The following is a 7,410-nucleotide window of genomic DNA, read 5'->3' on the forward strand; positions in this document are numbered from 1 at the left end:
ATTGTCACAACTTAAGATTTATGACTTTAAGTTGATAAAAATTCAAACATAAAAAAACTAGCGTCACAAATTGATCATATGACGTTTGTATATTTATTGTCACAAGCTTATGATATTGCTTTATTGTCACAAAATTCTAGGCCTTGCCACATGACAGCTGACATGGCAGAAAAAAAAACGTCACAAAATTAGATTTGGCCTACTAAAGCCCATCTAGCTCATGGGCCACGAATATTTTTTGGGCCGTTGCTGGCTGGCCCATTATTCATTTTTGTTTTTTTATATTTTTTAGGATTGCAGCCCATACAATGTTCAGCCCACACAATTGAGGTCTTATATTTTTTTCAGCCCAAACATTTTTTGCAGCCCACATTTTTTGCAGCCCACAAATCACATGTTGGCCCAACACACTTTACATTACTGAAGGCCGAGATCAATATAATAAATCAACAATGCAAATACACATAATTTACATATCCAGTGGCATTTTAACAATGATCAAAACTAAAATTACGAAAACATTATCTTATTCTATTAAGACCTATATTCCTGTACAAAACACCTGCGGCAATCTTCCATATCCTCCAACACAAGGACCAGTGCAATCAAGTTTTCTGGATTTTCCTAAAAATCAGACGAAAAAACACCATAAAAATTACACAAGTCATATAATAAGAAAGCACTAACTCAGTTTCCAACCGCTCAAATAAGGTAGATGTAGGCATAGCGGCACAAGCACTTGATGCATAAAAGAACCTGCCATAGAAACAGTCAGAAATTTAGAACTTTGATTCAAGAAATTGAATAAATAGATTGTTGTAAGCACAGCCGCACAAGCACTTGATGCATAAATAGAAGCAGTAAGCAGCAGCTAGTTACCATAATCTTATATGCAGTCCTAACAGAATGTTTTCTTCAATCCCAACAGAATTTCATACTATCGACCAACAGTCTAAGCCAAGGGTTTGCTGCTTTATTTTCAGAAAGGAAAATGATACAGTCGACCAACAGACTAGAGCCAGTGTTTGCTGCTTTATTTTCACTGCAAAAATACTGCCCTCTTCTATATCTAATCTAATCATTAAAAGCACTTTCCAATACCTGCAGGCCCGGATAATAGATAGTAAAGGAGTCTAATCGAGGAACATGACAATGAAATTTGGATTTCACAAATTAAACTCTCCATCGAGTAAAATTACTGTCATCATATCGATCTGCTGAAACAACAATACTCTATTATATATATGCATCCACGACAAGCAAGAAAAAGGTGGAGAAACATGTACCGGAACAACAGAAGAATTATAAATCACACTTAGCACCAATTTCAGCAAAGGAAAAAGGCATGAGGCCGGTTGAAAGTTATGACTGCTCGTACCCAGTTGCTGAAGAGCTTGCCATCGACAACGGAGGCACTTGCCTAGGACGCTTGAGCACTGTCCGGTTCACGCACGCGCAGAGAGTCGCCAGAGACCTTGTGGCCCTTGTCCACTCTGGATCTCGGTACCTACAAGGTGGACCGTGTGAGGGGATAGACAGAGAGGCTAAGCGACAGAGAAGATTCGCTGGCTCACTCTGGGAGATAGAGCGCCGCCAGAGGACCAGATCTTGCCAAGGGAAGAGGCTAGCACGCGTGCAGCCACCGGACGAGACAGGCCGCGCGCCGCAACCGAACGAGAGTCCAGGTCGCACGCCACCACCGGACGAGAAACCAGGCCATGAGCAGCCGCCGAAGGAGTACCTAAGTCAACTTTGACGGGGATCCTGGGCCGTGTGCAGCCGCGGTAGTGACCAGGCCACACTCGCCGATGGATTGGACTAGGAGGGGCGGTGGCCGGTCGTGTTGGGTGCGAAGGTGGGACTTGGGAGGGAAGAATGAGGAGGCGCAAAGGGAGGGAAGAGAACTGGTGGCCGGTGCGGTGGAAAGAATGACGGAGGCTGAGGGTTAGGGTTTTCGGGAGCTCATTTATACGTTGAATGGCATTGGGCTGGACTGACTCAACGCCAAACAGGTCGGGCCTATAAATTTTTGGACTAAGTACCTAATTGAGCCCAAGACAAAAACTGTTCAGACCTTACTGTTTTTATTTTTCTTTTAATTTTCATAGCAAATTAAATGTTACAATGTATTTGACATACCAGTATACACATGTGTGCCCCAATACAATGTTTACCTGAACTTTAATATTTAAGTGTTGTTTTCTGACCAAAATCATAAGGTCATGCAAGTTTGTAGATTTTTCTAACCAAGTTTAGATATTACTACATTTATTCTATAGTAATTCAACGAATAATTATAATAATAACTAAATTTGGTCAGATAATTCTGCAAACTGACACAAAAACATATTTTGAGTCCATAAGCACTCCATAACAATTTCAGGCAATTTTGATCAAGTGAGACTATACATCCTTCACAGCTAGAAGGATCTCTCACTTAGTCATATAACTATGTGTGAGATATATTTATTTGTGAACTATGTACAAATACTGTTTTGTTAAAATTATTTGTAATTTTTGTGGGATGATTGTACACAAAAATCATGTTGTTATGCAAGTTTGTAGATTTTCCTAGCCAAGTTTAGATATTACTAGCAAATGTGCCTTGCGTTGCAACAGGGTGTACCTATTATGACATGGTCATTTGGACGACTTCAGTTTGGAGGTTTATTAATAATCGCATCATGGGTTAGGATTCATCTTGGAACTGGATTTCCTATTGTCTCCTCGACGTACATTAGCTACTCTAACTTACATGAGCATGAGAGATTTAAAGATTTATTATTTAAAGATTTATTATCTAACTATCACATTATTGTTCATATTCATTTTTGGATTAATACTTCGCACTGCACATGGCTAGTTAGACGTGCTACTCTAACTCATAAACATATAAGAGAGTGACGAACCAATGTAAAATAATCTATGCTTTTTAAATAATATAAATATATAAACATAGATATTTATTTATTTTTGGATAGATCGAAACATGGTCAAGTGAAGCTGTTTTGTGAAGCTGTGTCCTCCAACCAAAGGGGTCGCAGGTTTAAACCTCCAATGCCACACTTGTTTTGATAATTTTTTTGTCTTCTGAACGAGGCCTGAGGGAGGGAGGGAGGCCATCCGGGAGGCTGGCTGGGCAACTTTGGCGAGAAGAGCCAGGAGGGGGACGAGCTGGGCTTGTGGAGTTGCTAAAAAAAAGTTGGGCTGGAGGAAGGGACGAGCCTAGGCCAGAGGTGGTCGACGGGCCTGGAAGGGAAGGGCAGTTGGGCTGGCCACTCAGGGCCGAGCTGGGCTTGCAAAAAGAAGAGATGAGGGTGGTTTAGGCCCAAGAGAAAGAGAGGAGGTCTTCTAATTTCTGTACAAGAGAAAAAATTGGGCTCAGGAGAGGCATTTTTTAATTCCATTATGGCTTAATTTTTTTGCTTCTTTTTTTATATAAAAACAGAACCACATATTTCAGTTTTATTCGTATGGTGTATGGTATCGGCCGCAGTCAGTTTCCGGATGCCTGTGCTCCAGAGCCTAAGTCAATTCGCTTCTATACAAACTATAATATAGAATGAACTGCAAAAGATAATTGAAACTTCTTTGTAGCCCAATGGTAAGACTTGCTTTTATTTTTTCTGATCCTAGGTTTGAGCACCCTTGCTCATAAAATTTTGAAATGTATTTTATTTTTTTTCTCCAAGATGATATGTGTCATTTTGCTTATTTTTTCTATTGTAGTGATTAGGTGTATATAAAATAAAGCGCCACATTTAATTACGTCGGCCGTGAAATATAGACAACAGTGGACTAAAATATGTTGAAAAAAACAATTAAAATAAAAAAGAATATGTACCTACCTAATCACATGGCTGTGAAACATGCCAACATGGACAACAATGTTTAAAAAATTAACAAATTACTTTTTGACACACAAACTTTGTCATAGGTTGATGCCATTTATATATTAGACTTTGTGACGTAGAAAATGCCTCTATGACGTAGCAAATATTGTCACTGGATGGAATTGGACTAGCTATATGACATTTTTTGTGACATACAACTTTTTATTGTCACTAAGTCGAAGTGCCTAAAACAGAATGTCATAAACCGGATGATATAATGACATTCTGACATGTTGTCATGCTAAATACGTCAAAAAACCACACATTTCTTGTAGTGAGTGCTTGTTGCATTTGAAAAATAATATCATTTTCGTATGGTATCAAATGAAGATATATTTTATATCAAAGTTGTATCCCTTAGTGAGATCTACAAGTTTATAGTTTTGAGTTTTCATATTTGAGGTAGTTAACATATACTAAAAACTAATATAAAATTTTAGTGTGTATCAAAGCTTATCTTTTTAGAAAAATCGTATATTTTGTTATTTGATGTCACATAAAACGACTTTTTATATAAAAGTTGTAGATTTCATTGAGAGCTCCAACTTTAATATAAAAGTACCTTCATTTGATATGATACCAAAACGGTATTATTTTTCTAATGCGACAAGCGCTAATACGCGATTATTATGCTACTTAAATTTTATATTACTTTTTTGAGCATCTTAACGACTCCAAATGTGAAAACTTAAAACTAGAAAGTTGTAGATCTCGTTTAGGGCTACAAATTTGATGTAAAAAGTATTTTCGTTTGACACCATACGCAAAAGATATTATTTGTTTAATACGACAAGCACCAGTATGCGGTTATTATGCTCCTAAAATTTTATATTATTTTTTTAATCATCTTAACATCCTCGAAAGAAAAAACTCAAAACTACAAAGTTGTAGATCTCATCGGGAGCTACAATTTTTATATAAATTTCATCTACATCCAACATTGTATGAAAGAGTTATGATTTTTCAAAGGTATGGTCTTGTCACGCTACTCTCGGTGGCGCGACAAAATAGAACTGTCACGCCAGCGGGAGTGGCATGACAACGTTTTTCACGTCGGAAACGCCGTCTAACGTGGTGGATGTTGCTGCGCCAATGCATGTGGCGCGGCAATATTATTTGGTCGCGCTAGCGCCGCTAGTGCGACCATAAGGGTCAAATCCGCAAAAAAAATTTAGGGGCGATTATTATTAAAATATTAAATAAAAAATGATTAAAAATAAAAAATTCCTTCCCTTTGGCAGGTGTCGAAAAACACAAGATTGGAATAATGTTTTTTTTAGATAATGGAACAAAAGAAGATTGGAATAATGTTATGGCATCTCGATCTCAGGGAAGGAAAAAAATGGGCGAAAACTGTAGAAATGACTGGTTGGAGAAAGCACATAAAAATACTAAAAAATCTAGAGGAATAGATACAAACATATTGCAATCCCATAGGAAAAGTTCTTATGGAGCCATTGCTGCGTGATTCATTAAAAGGACATCCTTATTAGATTATTGAACTTTGAACATAAATAATATTTATTGAACTTTGAATATATATACTTACTGGTCCGAATTGCATGTATACTAAGTCCGCATAGTCACAAGACATGTATTATGATAGTATAATGAGTAAAATGTAGATTCTGGAATTTGTTTAGTTTATTTTAAATAATAGCATATATCAATAATTTAGATACAAATTTAGGGGTTTGTTTCTATTATCTTTCATATGAGTTACTTTAGTTTGTTTTCCTTAATTGGAAGTGTGGGCAATTCTGAAGCAAATTAGACCAATGATTATTATCATCAGTGATAATTGGTGTGTGTAGCAACATGAGCATGATAAAGGGGCTAGTATATTGGTGTTGTCGTCAAGATGATCTCATATAGTGTCACATCAACAACCAACGCATGCAATGGCTTGTCTTATAATAATTCATTTATTCATAATTTGTGCAACAACAGTGGAAAGTTTCTGAGTTATATGGCAACACAAAATCGTACAATGTTAAAAATGTTTATCTCAGTCTTAAGTTTTTGCGCATCGGTTGTTTCACAAAACAATGACATTTTTCTCCCACCTTCCTCTCTCTCCTCCATGCATAAAAAAATCCCACGTGGCATTGCATGGGACGACATTTAAGATCGCTGACACTACTATAGGAATTCTTTTGCATAGTGTTTACCTTTTGGGCTCCGAGGCCGGGCCAGCAACCGCCTCAGTTAATACTTAACCAAGACGGGCAATGTAAGGAAACTGCCTCGGTTAATGCTTATTAACCAAGGCGATTGCCCTACCGCAACCGCCTCGGTTATTAACCTAGGCGCTTGGGTTAGGGCAATTGCCTCGTTTAATAGATTAACGAGGCGTTTGTTACAACGCAACCGCCTCGGTTAATAGGCGATTAACCGAGGCGATTTCTTATAGTGCCCGCCTCAGTTAAGCCTGGTCTATAAATGCAGCCGCACCCACCCTTCTTCCCCACGGTTCCTCCTCCGTTTTCGAGGGTTTTGACCTCAAAACCCCAAAGATTGGTTATTTTCTAGGGGGAAGCTTTTGCCCTTGGATTTGTTGAAGGGAGGCACCGCAAGAGGTTGATTCTTGCTCTCCAACCCTCATTCTTCTCTCTTTTCTATGATTTGGGTGCTTTTCTCAAGATCTATATGGAGGAGAGAGAAATCAGATCTAGAGCTATCCGGCTGTATTTTTTCCATACTACTCCGCTTATATGCACCATTTTCGCTATTTGTGTCTGCAAGATTTTGCGGTCATGGACAGGGAATGGATGTACAAGACATCGAGGTTGGATCCTTCTTACCTAGATCATGTGAGACAGTTTGTTGCCACAGCGAAAAGGCATTGTCTAAGGCTGAATCCAGAACACACCATTTGTTCGTGTAATAGTTGCAAGAACAATCTTGCCCACAAAGATAACGTGGTGCGATCTCACTTGATCCGGTATGGTTTCGTCAAGGATTACACCATCTAGAAGTTTCACGATGAAGCAGAGGATCCAAGTGCCGGTGCATCTGGAGGAAACTTGTCAACAACGATGGCGGCGGTGAATGCATAACAACAACCCTCAGCTACAGCGGATGGTGGGCACAACACTGCTACTAGTGACAATGTAGATCGTGATTACATCATGATCGATGATCTGCTCCAAGACATGGCCGATGACGGCGGCGGCGATGGGGATGGCGGTGAGCCAGCTGGTGTGATGGAGCCCGAGGATGTGGAGCTTTTTGAGGGACTTGCTAACCGTATGGACCACGATGATGTTCTATTTGGGAGCCCAAGGTGGCTATAGAATTTTAGAGTGATGAAGCAGGCGACAATTGATCCCCTCTATAAGGACTATCCAAAGCAGTGGACGGCGTTGCGTTTTAACCTCTAGATGTTGATGCTAAAGGCTCGCCATGGTTGCTTCAACACTAGCTTCAATGACCTGTTATGTACCTTTGCTAACACATACCCAAAGGGTAATAAGGTGTCCACCAATACCTAACGGGCAAAGAAGCTGATCTGACT

General features: G+C 39.1%; 1 long non-coding RNA gene across 1 annotated transcript; it reads right to left on the reverse strand.

Moving 5' to 3' along the window:
* Positions 1-425: 425 nt before the first annotated feature.
* Positions 426-1,934, reverse strand: LOC136498389 (uncharacterized). The gene is made up of 2 exons (XR_010769608.1): positions 1,575-1,934; positions 426-1,507 (listed from the first exon to the last, which is right to left on the reverse strand). It is a non-coding gene; the product is annotated as an uncharacterized lncRNA (long non-coding RNA).
* Between the last annotated feature and the right edge of the window lie 5,476 nt (positions 1,935-7,410).

This window comes from Miscanthus floridulus, chromosome 1 (genome assembly GCF_019320115.1).
Source record: "Miscanthus floridulus cultivar M001 chromosome 1, ASM1932011v1, whole genome shotgun sequence".
NCBI lineage: Eukaryota > Viridiplantae > Streptophyta > Magnoliopsida > Poales > Poaceae > Miscanthus > Miscanthus floridulus.